This window comes from Canis lupus, chromosome 22 (genome assembly GCF_048164855.1).
Source record: "Canis lupus baileyi chromosome 22, mCanLup2.hap1, whole genome shotgun sequence".
NCBI classification, from domain to species: Eukaryota; Metazoa; Chordata; class Mammalia; order Carnivora; family Canidae; genus Canis; species Canis lupus.
The window spans coordinates 12662712-12679742 of NC_132859.1; the positions used below are offsets into that span (position 1 = coordinate 12662712).

General features: G+C 36.4%; 2 long non-coding RNA genes across 2 annotated transcripts in view; one reads left to right on the forward strand and one right to left on the reverse strand.

Moving 5' to 3' along the window:
• Nucleotides 1-17031, reverse strand: part of LOC140613892 (uncharacterized) — a 195920-nt gene that overhangs the window by 18125 nt on the left and 160764 nt on the right. The gene's annotated exons all lie outside the window — the stretch shown is intronic.
• Nucleotides 8163-17031, forward strand: part of LOC140613894 (uncharacterized) — a 31211-nt gene continuing 22342 nt past the window's right edge. Inside the window, exon 1 of the long non-coding RNA XR_012014800.1 lies at nucleotides 8163-8269. This is a non-coding gene — a long non-coding RNA (uncharacterized lncRNA). The remainder of the gene's footprint in view (nucleotides 8270-17031) is intronic.

The window sequence follows — 17031 nt, forward strand, 5'->3', positions numbered from 1 at the left end:
TAGAATGTGAAATTTTGTTGCATTTTAAACCAATAAATTAAAAACTGATTATTATAGGTAGGAAAAGAGGGGGTCAATTAATTAATTAATTATTGCACATATTGCATATAATTAATTAATTAATGCATATAAAAGATATATATATATTCCAATATTCCAGTGGAATATATATATATTCCTTGCAATGGGGGAGCTCATTCTTTCACCCAATCCCCTCTTGATAGAGGAACTATTCTGTCTTCTGAAAACCAAGAAGGACGCCAAAGGCTAGAGCCAAGGCCTCATCTGGGTGGGTGGAGATTTGGTATTTGTGTTTGTTTTTAAGCCTTCATCTGCATTTCTTCCCCAAATAAAAGGTATTTAGAAACCATCCTTTATAGTACTTTGGCTTAGCCAATACATTTACTTTAAAAATAGGATAGCAAAACATATCCAAAGCAGCATTAAGTGAGGGTACCATGATGTCATCAAATGACATTAACATACACTCAGATGACTGGTTCCAGTTTAAAAGATCCTTTTTAAAAGACTGGGTAGGGCTCCCTGGGTGGCGCAGCGGTTTAGCGCCTGCCTTTGGCCCAGGGCGCGATCCTGGAGACCCGAGATCGAATCCCACGTCGGGCTCCCAGTGCATGGAGCCTGCTTCTCCCTCTGCCTATGTCTCTGCCTCTCTCTCTCTCTCTCTCTCTCTCTCTCTGTGACTATCATAAATAAATAAAAATTTAAAAAAAATAAAAATAAAAGACTGGGTAGCCCTTCCACAAACGGAATTACATATCGTGAACTGGAACACACACATCTAATATAGCAAAACCACAAGGGATACAGAAACAATACTGGATTTCAGGGTTCTCTAGCACCCATAGGTTAAGCCACAAATGACAGCTTTGACACAACAGTGACCACAAATATAAATCTATGTATAAATTATACATATATAATCAATCACTTAATGGTCTTCAACTTAAGAATTTAAGTTTTGGGGGAAAGGTATACAATACAGCACAAGGGGAAGGAAAATTTCATCCATTTAAAAAGATTATAAAAGACATGTACCACAAACAGACCTATAGGAGTAGGTAATTTTTAGCAGGATTAAAACGACATGAATGAAATAGCATGCTTATCAGAGGGAAAAGAGAAGAGGCCTATGTTAAGAAATGCATGAGAGCATAAGAACCCTCTCCAAAGTTTGAGAACTGCACACTGAGTATGGTCTATACTCTACATAGTTAAATCTAATAACTATAATCTGATTTCCCCCAAAACATTATGGGGGCAATAGTATCAACACCACCACCATTTTACGGATGAAGAAATTAATGCACAAAGTGTTCCCATAACTTGCCTCAGAAAGCACAACTAACAAGTGTGGGAGCTAGAGTTTGAACAGAGGTAGAGGGATCATCAAGTCCATATTCCAAAGCATTATGCTATATTATCTACTGAGCAAGCAGCTAAGCCGATTAAGCCTGTATTGCGGGGTCCTCACCTGCCTCTTGGACTGAAGAATTTGTACAGGTATTTCTCCTACTGCGTGAGTTTTTGTAATATGAACTGGAAAGAACATGATTGAATAATTAAAGATCAAGACTGGCACTCCTCCAGCAGCTGTTTGATATAATATTACCGTGATTGGGAAGAAGCACCTTGCTCAGTGGAAAAACACTAGTGAGTTAACAGTGCAGAACTCACACCTGCTTGGTGCGCAGTCAATGGATGCTCAGCTGGCATTCTTTCTTCTGGATCCTGCTGGAGGTTGTAAACAGCCCTAGCACACATTTTTGATTGTACAGAGTTTACTGATTGTTGTCTGATCCTACATGCTCTTCAGACTTTTCCAGGGGTGTTTCAGTTTATTGATGGCAGTTCTGATCAACAAGTTTATTACTTTTACTTTTCACAAAATATTACTATGGCCATTTTAAAGATTGTTATTATTGAAATTCCTGAAAAAGTATAATTTCGTTATTGCTGGTCTGGTATTATTTACTCCATCTTTCACGTATCACTATCCCACACACACCCATTTAAACAGTTGGTTTTATTATGCAATATTTGAAAATGCAGAGGGTGGTGGTGGTAATAGTACTGCCACGTAAGAGCAAAAGAAATTTAACTTAAAGTTCAGTACGCAACATAGAAGCACTAATGGTTTCTGAGTGGGTATTATATCGAGAACCATGAATTAGGAAGATTGAACATGCTGTGTAGATGCTTCGCAATGAGGAAAAGAGAAGAAATGGAGGAAAATAAGGCTGAGTCAAAGATGCCTGTATTTGAAATCTACTTGTCTGGGAGAAGAGCAGCAACATTAATAACCTTAATCATTAAAACATAACAACAAATGTGATAAAACAACATCAACCGACCATGGTTTAGAAATACACATAATTCTCCTGTCATGAAATTTATTTGGCTATAACAAATTCAAGTATCACATTGGTTCCCCAAAGGTTCACATTCCAACCTAAGAAATTACTTGTAAGAAACAATTAAAATCAGTGTCTTAATAATTTAGCTGTTTCCATATGCACCTTGTTTCTTCCTGTTTTTGATGAGGTCGCACCTAATGCTATGAATAGGCAATTATGTGCAATGCTTATTATAAACTGCTTCATGGTTAAACTAAGATACTGCTGTGTTACCATGGAATTTAGCTCTTTGTAACAGAGCCTAAAGCAGTGCGAAAATGGCACTTAAAAACCCATCTATTAGAAATTTCTTTATTTCTTCTACTGATACTAGTTTCCATAAATATATTTTCAATAATCAAAATTAGAATTAATCCAACAGTTGGAGATCAAATATTAATGGTGAGGATTTTTTCATAGGCATAGATCTTTGAAAATTAAAAATAATTTGTCTAGTTATTATATCAGCAACAAATCAAAGGTAAAATCTTATATTATCAGAAGAGGGCTTTTTCCATAAGATCCAATTACTAATCTATTTCCTACCACAGAAAAGCATACCTAGTTATGTATAAATGTGCTTTTGATAGTTTTTCAGTGGAATTTATAAATTATGAATTAGCCTCAGCTCACCTTCCTTAGATCAACAAATGTCTAAAAATCTTCCAAATGCAATAATCAATTTGAATATGTCTGAGGAGCCTGACACTATCTCTTGACAAACTCCTTTGTTCTCTTCTGAATTGGCCTGATGTATGCAGCTACAGTTTGTGTCTATAGCAGGCATTTCCTGGGAGTTGAGAACAGACTGTAGCATTAATGCATTGTCCAACTTTATTTTGAATTCCACATCCGAATTCTTCAATCTTAACAAAACTGTTATATTTGTTAAGGTTTATTTTATTATTTTCAAAGGCAGGAATTAACTGGATTACCCTGATAAATATCAGCCAAAAGTATTGAATAAAATTTTAATAAACACTTTGAATAGATAGATGTGTGGGTAGTTTCTCCACATGAACAAAAAAATTCATTGAATAATTGAAAATTCAACACTTTCATGATCACTAAAGTATTTTAGTTTCATGGTTCTTTCCACTCTATCCAAATTTCTATTATTTTTTAAAAGAGTTGTTTATTTATTCATGAAAGAGAGAGAGAGAGAGAGAGGCAGAGACACAGGCAGAGGGAGAAGCAATCTTCATGCAGGGAGCCCGATGTGGGACTCAATCCCAGAACTCCGGGATTACACCCTGAGCCGAAGGCAGCAGCTCAAACCCTGAGCCACCCAGACATCCCCCAAATTTCTATTTCTTTTGACAAAGTATTTCTGTTGACAAAGTATATCCAGTTGCTTATCCATCTTTATTCATTTTTTCTTTCAGCTGCCATAAACATATTGTTTTATTCTATAGTTTCATTTAGGTTCATGTAAGAGATCTATAGGATTATTAGCAATATCACATACTTCTCGATGAATGACTCTGTACTCCCAAATGAAAAAAAAAATCATGTATGGAGTGGGGGGAGGGTAGCACACTTGTAAATATCATACCAAAAGATAGTCCAAGGGTGACCCTTAGCTAGAAAATATGACTCTTCCACAATAAGAAATTGGAGTAGCCCTTGGGATTTACCCACTAGAAAAACTGGGCTAATGTGATAAAGGGCTGTTGGAAGCAAACTGACTCTGAAACATTTGCTCCCTGTGGGACAATGCAGACTTGTCTGGTTTTCTTGGCTGCCACTGAACCTACTTTTAGAAACAACACCTAATAAATAACCAGTCACCTGCCAGTTATATCCCCTTGACTTAAACAAAACTAAACCCCCCTATGATGATGATTTTCTATGTTAGTTGCATATTAAATATCTAGGGAGCTTCTAAAACATATTTTGGCATAGGAGTTATCCAAAATCAATTAAATCACAATCTCAAGATAGGAGTTGGAGCATAATTTGGTATTTTGTAAGAGCTCTGTCTATGGCTGAAAATCACTGTTCTAAGACATGAGGTCACATGCATCCTCTTCTCATTCTAGTCACCTCACCAAATCACGACCCTGCTCCAGTGGGTGCTTGTGGCAGTCTTAATCACCTAATGCCTGAAGCCCACATCTCAAGCTCCAAGCCTATCATGGATTTCTGCTCCCAAGATACTGGGGCTGATGACTGTGTTTTGATACCTACTTGTAAAAATCAAGAATGGAGAATTTAATGTAGTAACAGCATAAGAGGACTGAAAACAAGTCATTCTGAAACAAAGAAAGCAAACAAATACCAGAGTTCATGCATAATGTTGTACAACAGAGCAGAAATAAGCCTTATTGGGACCCCTGGGTGGCGCAGCGGTTTGGCGCCTGCCTTTGGCCCAGGGCGCGATCCTGGAGACCCGGGATCGGATCCCACATCAGGCTCCCGGTGCATGGAGCCTGCTTCTCCCTCTGCCTATGTCTCTGCCTCTCTCTCTCTCTCTCTCTGTGACTATCATAAATAAAAAAAAAGTCTTTAAAAAAAAAAAAAAGAAATAAGCCTTATTAAGGCAGCATACTATACAGAGTACAGAAACCAAAATCTTTACCCAACTGTGAGGAAGGCTCATGCTAATCCAGATATCCATCTCTAACAATCCCTGAAGAAGCTATTGAATGCAACACTTGATAAAGACTGATGTTGATTGACAGTGACTAAATGTGTTCAGTGAAACGAGAATAGGAAGAGTCTAGGAAGAGTTGGCTTCAAATAAGCACACACACAACCTACCCATGTGATACAATTTTGCTATTAACTCTTAGTTTTTCCTAACTCAATGCTGAAACCCTTGACCTCATGAAAGCAAAGTAGTTGCTTCTCATGGGCCAACCCTCATAGGTAGTTTAGAAATGGCAGCCTGCAGTACGCAACTGAGGACGATTGTTGAGGCATGCTGGAGTTCAACAGGAAACAAATGCCTTATTCAATCAGCAATGCCTATTATGGATCAGGCGAGCATATGTTGGCACACACACAATGTGCTTGCTAACTCTGTCTTGGCTATGTGTGAATGACTAACACCCATGTTCCTGACTTCATCCTTCTGGACTGTCTTCCCCTATCCCATTATCTGGTTCTCCTTAATTTACTGATCCTTTTTCTGTATCCTAGAGTCCTAATACTCTCATGCCATCTTATGAGGCATAGGCATTCCCTCAAATTTTATATTTTATACTAATTGCAAAAAACTCTTATTAGTTTCTCCTTATTGGTATAGACTTGAAGAATCTTTAATAACTGTTTTTCTTTGTTTCTTTGTTTCTTTTTGGAGACAGACTCTAGAGGGGTGAGTTCTAAAGATTTCTGATACTAATTTAAAAGATCTGAAGAGTTTTTGCTTTCTCTTTCCCCAGTATACTGTGGAAAATGCCTGTCACCAATAACATATTTTCCAGAAATAGCCTTGTTTTCTTCTTGCAAAGTGCTCTCTTCCTCACTTTACTTGGAGCTGACCTGCTGTAGTGGGAAGGGATTTCTATTCTGCTCTGGGTCTGAGTGAGAAAAAGCAACATCCAATTCAAGATTAAGTGAAAAACACGCCCCCACCAGAAGTCATGGACCCTGGATAGCTTTATGTCTGAAACAAATAAAAACTTTAAATGTTTTCATATCTACTTGTACTTAAGCTAAATTTATTGTGGAAATCTTGCCCTAAATGCCTCCAACATGTTTACTCAACTATTTCATAAGCAATCATTAGTTTTCTATTATATCATTTCTTTTAACTATTAGCATATTTCTCAGTCTCACATATAAAATCTAAGAGATGAAAAGCTGATTAAAAATATAACATAGTGGGGGATCCCTGGGTGGCTCAGTGGTTTAGCACCTGCCTTTGACCCAGGGGAGTGATCCTGGAGACCTGAGATCGAGTCCCATATCAGGCTCCCGGCATGGAGCCTACTTCTCCCTCTGCCTGTGTCTCTGCCTCTCTCTCTCTCTCTCTCTCTCTGTGTGTCTTTCATGAATGAATAAATATATATATATATATATATATATATATATATATATATATATATATATATATATATCATAACATAGTGGCTGAATTTCAGAAAATGTCTGTAATTAAGTGTAGAACCTAAAATGAAAAACCAGATCATAATATTTGGTATCCAACTATTCTGTATCGTGTTTCCTATAGGATTTTTTTTTTTTGTCTAATGTCCTTAAACTCTTATACTGCCTCAGTAAAGAATTTCAAGTCTTCCATAATCTAGATAAAATTTAGCGAAGTTTTATTTTTTTTTTTAATTTTTATTTATTTATGATAGTCACACAGAGAGAGAGAGAGAGAGGCAGAGACACAGGCAGAGGGAGAAGCAGGCTCCATGCACCGGGACCCCGACGTGGGATTCGATCCCAGGTCTCCAGGATCGCGCCCTGGGCCAAAGGCAGGCGCCAAACCGCTGTGCCACCCAGGGATCCCTTAGAGAAGTTTTAAATATATTTATGATGTGACATTAAGTCTGTTTTAATTAACATGTCACAACGATGGAAATATTTAAAAATGAAATTATTAAATAGACAAAACTGTGATAATATTTATCAAGGAAAAAAGAATGGGTACAATTAAATAGTATTAGGAACAGAAAGGATTCATAATTATAAAGTAGAATCTTTAAAAAAATCATAAAAAAGTAGTAGTAGTAGGTACAACTTTATGCCAGTAAATTTGAAAAGAATATGTAAAAAGCACAAATAAATTTGAAAAAGATACATTAAAAGGATAATTTTCTGGTAAATTACAACTTACCAAGATAAATAGAAGAAAGGGAAACCTTGAATTGACCCAGAATGATTCAAGTTTTTAAAAGACTTATTCTTCATGGATTTCTGCTTAGCAAGTCACTACTAAAAGAATAAGAACACAAGTCATAGAAAACAAGAATGAAAAGGCAAGTCACAGAATAGAAGATATTTGTATAAATATTAACATAAAGGCCACAAACTAGAAGATATGTGTGTATGTATGATATGTATATATGCATGTGTGTGTATAGTTATGTATGCCTATAATATTTTTGAGGAAAAAATAACCTGGTAGGATATGGACAAAATATCTGAACAAGTATTTCACAACAGAAGATATTCAAAATCATTCAATTTCAATTGTGATAAGGGAAATGCAAATTAAAACTTCAGTAAATTGCACTACACATTCACTGAGAAATTTAGAAGACTGATGATAGTAAGTGATGACAAAGATGGGAAGCAACTGGAACTCCTGTACTGCTGGTGATATAAACTGGTTCAACTGCTATGAAAAACTGGCAGTATCCACTAACGTTGCCCTATGCATTCCCTGAGACTCAGAACTTCTGCCTCTGAGATTATGCCAATTAAAGTATATGTGTATATATGTTTCTAAAAATAATAAAAAGAAATTTCATAGCAGACTATTTGTAAGAACCAAATATTAGAACCCAAATATCAATTAACAATAGATGGATGAATACATAATAATATATTCACAGGAGGGAATACTATGCAATAATGAGAATGAACGAACTGTAAAACTGGATGAATTTAATAAGTGTAATATTGAGCACAATAAACCAAACTCAAAAGAATGCAGAGTACACAATTCCCCTTGCTCAAAGTTCAAAATTCATCTACAGTGCTTTAAAGAAAATTTTTGTCCAACTCTGACATTCCACATACAAGTGTATCTCAGCAACCCAATGCTCTAGAATTTTATACAACCCTTTCTGGGCTTGTTTGAGTCCTGGATTCCAGTTAGTAATAAAGTGAAACCAGATGGTGGCCACTGGCAAAGAAGGGTTTCTAGTCTACCTTCCAAGCCACCCAGAAACCTGAAGGTAAAAAGTTGTCAAATTTTGAATACTGTTTCCTTTTTAAATCTATATCAAGCTCTTTCAGTTTCTGCCCAAAGAGAAACTGAATGTGTACTTAAACAGTGCTACTCTTCCCTCAGTAGGCATGCAAATAAATTCAGCAATTTTCCATATTTTTAATATTTTCCATTGTTATTTAAAAATCCTTATTTCTTTTCACCTAACAGTTGGTAGGAATGCCTGGGTGGCTCAATTAGTTAAGCGTGTGCCTTCAGCTCAGGTCATGGTCTCAGGGTCCTGGGATCCAGCCCCCCTTGTTAGGCTCCCAGCTCAGCCAGCAATCTGTTTCTCCCTCTCATTCTGCCACTCCTCTTGTTTGTGCTTGCTCTTTCTCTCTTTCTAATAAAAATAAATAAAAAAATTTTTTAAATAACCCAGCTGGTAGAAGTCAGGATTCCAGTAGCACTTTAAAAAAAAAACAAAAAACAAAAAAAAACCTTATAAGGTGTGCTTGTGGGATGCTGATAATATTTCATTTCTCAATCTGTGGTGGCTACACAGCTGTGTTAATTCTGTATAGATTTGTTGAGCTCTACTTTTATAATTTGAATTATAACATAATTCAACAAAATTCACTTTAAGAAATACGACATTGTGTAGTAGTTAAAAATATTTCAAGCAAAACATAGAAAACCTACCCTTCAAAAACACTCTAGGCTGAAATGGTTCTACAGGCAAGTTCCACTAAACCTCTAAAAAACAGATAATCTCTAACTTTGTTCTGGTGAATGGAAATATAAAGACTATTCCCCTACTTATTTTTCTCCAGGTTAGCATAACCTGCATAGCAAACACTAGACTGTGTAAGAAAAGAAAGTTCTAGGCAGATCTCACATATGAATGTGACCATAAAGTCTTTCTTAAAAATCTAAATTTAGCAGAGAAATTAACCAAAAAGGAACACAGAGGTATTAGAAACAAGAAACAAACTAACAGTAAATAAAACTCATATAGCCAAAACCAGAATTTACATTCAGTACATTTCATAGAATGAAATGTAGCCCTGTGTATCATCATATAATTTAGAAGCCATGTTGATAACATTTTAATCTCAGAAATATCTAAAGGTACATGTAAATCTTGAACAATATTTTAAAATAAATCTGATTACTCCATTATCCAATTAACCTTTTTCCTGAGAAGCAGTAAGGGATGAAAAGCAAGAGGGAGTGGGGCAAGGTTTGGTTATGCTCCATGTTATCTTTCACCATACTCCTGAAGAGGACAAAGGTTGTCAAGGAGGTGGGCCTCTCCAAATCAGAGGAGAAACATACATATTCCCTGGGCACCGTGGGTCTGAGAGTGTGGCCTCCAGACCAGGGGCAACAGCACCATCTGGAAACTTACTAGAAATGGATATTTTTAGATCTTTAAGATGTACCAGATCAGGAACTCTGGGGGTAGGTCCCTAACAAGTTGTATTTTAAGGAGACCTGTAGGTGATTGTGATCCATTTTAAGTCTGAGAACTGCTGTCCTCAGGTAAGAACCTCTGTGACAAATGGGCAAGGTCTTCATATGCTGCCATATTTTCTTTCTTTCTATCTAGTCCAGGAGGCAAAGCAAGCATGGGGAAGACAATGTTGAAAGGAAATTCATCTTCCTACCCAAGCAAAATAACTTTTAAACAGAAATAGACAGAACTGGATACCATGTTCAGCTTTTCTAGATATGTGAGAATATTGTGAAATATAAAAACAACTTATGAAAATATATTCTGAGTTAACTGACTTGAGATGCTTTGACTATCAACTTTTATTATTTTTTATGGATGCCTGGGTGTCTCAGTGGTTGAGCATCTGTCTTCGACCCAGGGTGTGATCCTGGAGTCCCAGGATCAAGTCCCACATTGGGCTCCCTGCATGGGGCCTGCTTCTCTCTTTGCCTGTCTTTGCCTCTCTATGTCTCTCATAAATAAATAAATCTTCAAAAAAAACTTTTATTATTTTTTGAACTACATAGTAATATAAAGTAACTGTAGAAAACAATAAAGATAAGCACATAAAGTGAAACAATAAACCTGCAATCCCAATACTCATAATCTCTTAAAATATTTATAAATTCAAAAAAACAAGAAAATTTTAAAAATTTACAAATTAATAATATATTTTAATAACTGGTAGTGCAAGGTCTATATAATTATTCCTTTGTTTCATGATTTTCCTAGATATATTTATTAGAACACTCTGGTGTGCACTCTTCTAGATATTAAACAAAAAATGATATCATACAATGCCTATGATTTTTTACCTGTATTTTATGTAAAAATAAAATTATGAAGCTCTCTCTCTATAGCATTTTTATTATTGTATATCACATTACTTAAACGCGTCACAATATATGCAGTCTATTGTCAAACATACAATATTACCAATCCTTAATACTATAATGAACATTTTTATAGCAAATATTTGCTCATATACTAAAAATAGAATGTTAACAAATATTTTTATTTATTTTGCTTCTCTGTCTCTCACACACATTCCACACAATTGCTGTGAGTTTTTTTTATACTTATGTGCATTATCTGCCTCTTGATGATTCAACATTGGGTATTATCTCCTTTGAGCTTTTCCAAGTTGATACAAAACCGAATGCAATATAATTTTTGGTTCTATTTATTTAAATATAAGTGTGGTTGATTAATTTTAATATATTCATCAGCTGTTTCTCTTCTTTTCTGAATAATTTATTCATATACTCTTCTTACTTCCCTATCTTTTATAAGTTATTTTTTATATTGCCAAAGTAATATATATGTGGTTTTGCTTTTTTAAAAAAGTCAAACAAGCAGTCTATGCAGAATAAAAGTCCATCTTCATGTTCCCACTCCACTTTAACCCCACTCTCTTCCCCAGAGATACCCATTCTTTGCATTTTGCTGTGTATTTTTTTTTAGGGAGGCAAAGAAAGAAGGGGGGTGGGGGGGAAGAGAGGGGCAGAGGGAGAGTGAGAGAGAGAATCTTAAGCAGACTCCACACCCAGTGTGCAGCCAGACAGGGCTCAGTCTCATGACCCTTAAATCATGACCTGAGCCGAAATCAAAGTTAGATGCTTAACTGACTAAGCCACCCAGGTGCCCTTCTGTGTATCTTTTAGTCACTTATTCTCACCATTTACACATATACTTATATATAGCCTATTTTTTTACAAGGTTTGAATCATACACAGAGTTTTTTAACTTGCTTTTTTTTTCTCCTTTCTCAATATGCCATGGGAATTTTTCCATATCTGTGCACAGTGGAATGTATCTACCATAATTTTAAAAAGCTTTATTCTACAGCTGAATGTTTCAGTTGCTTTCAATGTTTTAATGTAAACATCTCAATGCTTTACATATAATCTCGTACATGTAACCAGTCTGTTAAGTATGACTCATTAAAGTAAAATCAAACTCTGTTTGTTTGTTTGTTTTTCCTATCAGTTACTTATGTATTCAGATCCTCTCTGAGGGGCAGGATTTTACCCTATCCATGGATAAAAATCTCTCTAAAGCATTTAGTCAGTCTGCTAGTCACTTTAGTCCTAATAATAATGCCCCTTAATATGCAGCATACTAAGCACTTTCTAGGTTTATTTTTTCAATTCTCATAACAACCCTAGGAAGTAGGTTTATGATAACAGGAATATTTCCGATGAGAAAACAGGAACAAGGCTTGCACAGGGGTCACAGAGCTAGTCAACAGCGGTGTCAGCATTTGAATCTTTGAAGATTCACTCTACATTCCACATTCTTAACCACCACACCTAACTCCAAATTATAAAAATATTCTCATTTTCTTCTGAAATTTGTATGAGTTTTACCTTTCACATCTATGCCTGTAATTCATCCAGGATTGAATTTTGCATAGTGAGATAGGAGACACAGAGGATTGAAAAGTGCCCCCCAACCAATCCACATGAACCTAGAAATTTAGAATGTCATCTTATTTGGAAATAAGGGTCTTTGAAGATACAATTAAGGAAAAGATTAAGGTGAGATCATACTGTATTGGGATGGCATGACTCGAATGAGAGAGTCTATGAAAGAGACAGAAAAGGACAATACAGACACACAAAAAGAAAGTAACATAAAGATTGAGGTGGACATTGGGATGATGTATGTCTGCAAATCAAGGAGCTGCCAGGTTTGCTGTCAGCTATCTGACGCTGGGAGAGAGGATATGGGATGGTTCCTTCCTCAGAGCCTCCAGAAGGAAACAACACCTTGATTTTAAACTTCTGAACTCCTCAACTATGTAAAAAATAAATTTCTGTTTTAAGCCACCCAATCTTTGGTAATTAGTTACAGCAACCCTAAGGTATTGTTTTTCACACAGACAAAAAATTGACGCAGTATCATTTCTTAAAAAGTCATACTTGACCTATAAAACTGCATTACCATCTTCGTGGTCAGTCAAGTAACTCTTTCTGGATTCCCTATTCTGTTTCATTCATTCTAGACCATATGATCTTAATTACTATAGTTTTATGAAAGTTTTTCTCCCTGAAAATTTAAGTTCTTTAACTTTGCTTTTCTACAAGATTTCTTGTTCCACCCCCCCTTATTCTATTCATTTCAATACAAATTTTAGAATCAGCTTAGCAACTTCCATTAAGAAATTCTCAATTGTGGGATGTCTGGGTGGCTCAGTGGTGGAGCATCTGCCTTTGGCCCAGGGCTTGATCCTGGAGTCCTGGGATCGAGTCCAATGTTGGGCTCCCTGCATGGAGCCTGCTTCTCTCTCTATGTCTCTGCCCCTCCCTCTCTGTGTCTCTAATGAATAAATAAATAAAATCTTTTTAAAAAAAGAAATTCTCAATTGAGAGGGGACTGACATCTTTCCAAAGCTGAGTCTTTCAGCTCATGAACATGATATAGCCTTCCATCAGTTTATATATTTATTAAATTTTCTTAACAGTATTTGTGGATTTCAGTATAAACAGCTTACACCTCATTTATTTTGCTAATTGTTCTATACTTGATCTTTTCTGATATTGTCACAAATGGTGTCATTTAAAGAAATGCTCATTCTCTACTAACTTACTGCTTATATGCACAGAAATACAAAATATTTTTACATTATATAAAAGACACAGTATGAGGAATATAGTCTATGATATTGTAATAGTACTGTATGGGACAGTACAAGCTACACTTGCGGTGAGCATAGCATAATGTATAAACTTGTCAAATCACAATGTTGTACACCTGAAACTAATGTAACATTGTGTGTCAACTGTACATACTTACCATACATAAATATAGGGTATGAAGGCAAAAAATAAACTATTAGAGAAGGATAAGTTACCCTCATTTCTCCTTGCTTATAGGCAAAAACCTATGTTCAGTTATTATTTACTAAATAAAACAAATTATGTGAGAATATTTATAAAGTAAAATAGACATCTAATGTATGCTGCTTTGTCTGAAGTTGAATAACATCATATTAAACCATTATCCCTTAGACTTTAGCTCTTCACTGTATATTTATAAACATGTGTTTATCTGGAGACTTGTATGCTACCTGTCTGCTGTGGGTACAGAAATCTTCAGTGTTTACCACTGGTGTTCTATGCTGAAACATTACCTAAAATACCTTAATTTTTAGCTTGTAATTGTAATGCTGAGACCTTACACTAACATAGTATTTATTAGAAATACTATACTGGGCAGAGCAAAAAAAAACAAAACAAAACAAGCTCCTGTGTATTTTAGCTTCTATTGGTCAACTACAGTGTAAGTTTCCATTTCCATGGCAGCAATGCAAACATCTCTCTTGCATAAAAATGTTCTTCTTCCAAAAAGACATAGCAGCCCACATGCCTAGGCTGCATGAAGGCACTTAATTAGCCTTTCTCATGCTGTAATTCAAGGCAACTTTGCATGTTCTTCTCCATTGAGAACTAATATTATTCCATAAATTAGTCCTTGACCCTCCAGCTGAGATCAAGTTGAAATCTTACTTCAAAAAGTCTTCTGAAAGGGGAGAAAAATAAAATCTTCTGTCCTTTGCTTGTTAACTTTTTAAATATACATTAACATAACAGAGTGAACTGTTAAATAGTCTTTTTTTATCCATTTGGGTTCCTCACACCCTAATTAGGTCAATCCTCTGATGGTAGAAAAACTTAAAAAATATGTCCTCAATTTGTCAGTGCACTTTTATTATTTTTAGAAAAGGTCATTTTCTAAATTGCAATAGTGAATAGATGGGGAAGTAATTCATTCATTGTAACATAGTTATCCACATTTCTCATTTCAAACAATTATGTCTTTTGGGTCAGGAAAAAAAATGAAAGGATAATTATTTCCTCTGTTGATATTGTACTTTCAAAAATATAAAATAATATTTCTAACACAAATATAAAAGTGCCTACATTCAGACTTTGTGACTGTCCTACCTCTCTGGCTCCTCGTGTTCTGTGCCCTCAATCTCTAAGTGACTTCGTCCACCCCTGTTTCCATGAAAATCTTTTCACATTTATATCTCCTGGCCAGATGCCTCATCAGAGTTTCACACCAACATGTAACCATAATTTGTTCTTTCACTGAAACTTCCAAGCAATCCCAGTTGCTTCATTCCTGAAACTGAACTCCTGCTTCGGCCACAGTAAGCTCGTCTTCCTCAAAGATTATTTATCTCAGCAAGAAACTTTGTCTTAGTTCAGATTGTCATAACAAATACCCTGGACTGAGTGGCTTAAACATCAGACATTTATTTCACAGTATTCTGGGGCCCAGGAAGTCCCAGATCAAGGTACAGACAGATTCACTGTGTGATGAAGACCCACTTCCTGGTTTGCTTCTTATTATATATATCCTCACAGGTGAAAAGAGAGAACATCTCTTTAGTATCTCTTCTTATAAGGGCATTAACCTTATTCACAAGGCTCTATCCTTTTTTTAAAGATTTTATTTATTTATTCATGAAAGACATGAGAGAGAGGCAGAGACATAAACAGAGGGAGAAGCAGGCTCCATGTAGCCAGCCCAATGTGGGACTCTATCCTGGACTCCAGGATCACGCCCTGGGCCAAAGGCAGACATTCAAACACTGAGCCACCCACGCATCCCACAAGGTTCTAGCCTTATGACTTAACTACCTCCCAAAAGTTCCATCTTCTAATATTGTTACATTGGAGATTAGGACTTCAACATATGAATGGGTGTGGGGGGGCACATTCAGCTCATTGTAAACCTGGAATCATCCTTGATCCCTCTCCTCCTCTTTCAATGTATATTCAATCACCTCCTAAAAAAAGCTCATAAGTCTGTGCATTTCTCTCCAGTAAACACTGCAGCCCCAGGATGACTAATGCCTCTTACTGGGAAATTCAGAGTGATACCCTTATTGTCCAGTTGGCACCATTACATTATTCTATACACTTTACCCTTCATTGACATTTTTAAATGTGAAACTAATCATGTCACCTCTAGCCTTATCTCAACACCTCTGTGGCTTCCCATTTCTCTTAGAATAAAGATAGAATATATGTAGAGGGATCCCTGGGTGGCGCAGCGGTTTGGTGCCTGCCTTTGGCCCAGGGCGCGATCCTGGAGACCCGGGATCAAATCCCACATTGGGCTCCCGGTGCATGGAGCCTGCTTCTCCCTCTGCCTGTGTCTCTGCCTCTCTCTCTCTCTCTGTGTGTGTGACTATCATAAATATAAATAAATAAATAAATAAATAAATAAATAAATAAATAAATAAATAAATAAATAAATAAATAAAAGACTATATGTAGGTTTCTATGACCTGAACCCTGGTCACTCTCACTGGTCTTACCTTGAGCCACTTTCCTTTCTTAGAATCACTGTTACTTTTTTTTTTTTTTAATCCATTTCTGACAACAGTTTAATCACCATTCTACTTCAGGGGTTTCATATATGCTATCGCTTGACCTAGCATTCTATGTCTACCTGACACCCCTTTGACCTAATAGATGACTCCTATGGTGATACAAAGATGCGCCACCTCTAAGAAGGATTTATTGTCTGGGCCACTGGGAGTACTACTGATAGGCAGCTTCAACCTTGAGCCTATTTGGGGATTGCCTCAGCTGTAGGAAACTGCCTTGTCCAAGGTTGTACTCTTCTTGGAGAGGCCCACAACCAATGACTGAATAAGGTGGCATATAAATGGACAATTCTGACAAACCATTTTAGCTCCAGAGCTCCCTATGTGGCCAGCTGAGTCAACCTCATAGCTTGACTTCTCCCTCTGCTGAATCTTGTTCCTCTCCCTTCCTTTCACAAATGTGGATCCAGTGACTCTCGGATAAACATTCTGCCCACTAAACTGCCTTAGAGTCTGCTTCTAATTACTCCTCCAGAGGTATGCTTGGCTTCCTTATGGAAGCTATCTAGCTATCTAGCTATATATTAATGTTCTAGGGCTACTAAAACAAATACCCACAAACTTAGTGACTTCTTATAACAACAAAAAGGTATTTTTTCACATGTCAAAAGACTAGAATTCTGAAATCAAGGCTTTGGCTGGGCCATGCTCTCTCTGAATGATTGCTCTCAGAGGGGATCTTTCCCTGCCCCTTAGAGCTTCTGGTGGTATCTGACAATCCTTTATATCCCTTGGCTTGGAAATGCATCACTCTAATCTCTGTCTATCTATGCATGGCCTTCTACCCTGTGCCTCTGTGTTTCTGTGTCCAAATTTCCCTCTTCTCATAGGGACACCACTCACATTGGATATCAGGCCCACCTAACCAGTATGACTTCATCTTGAC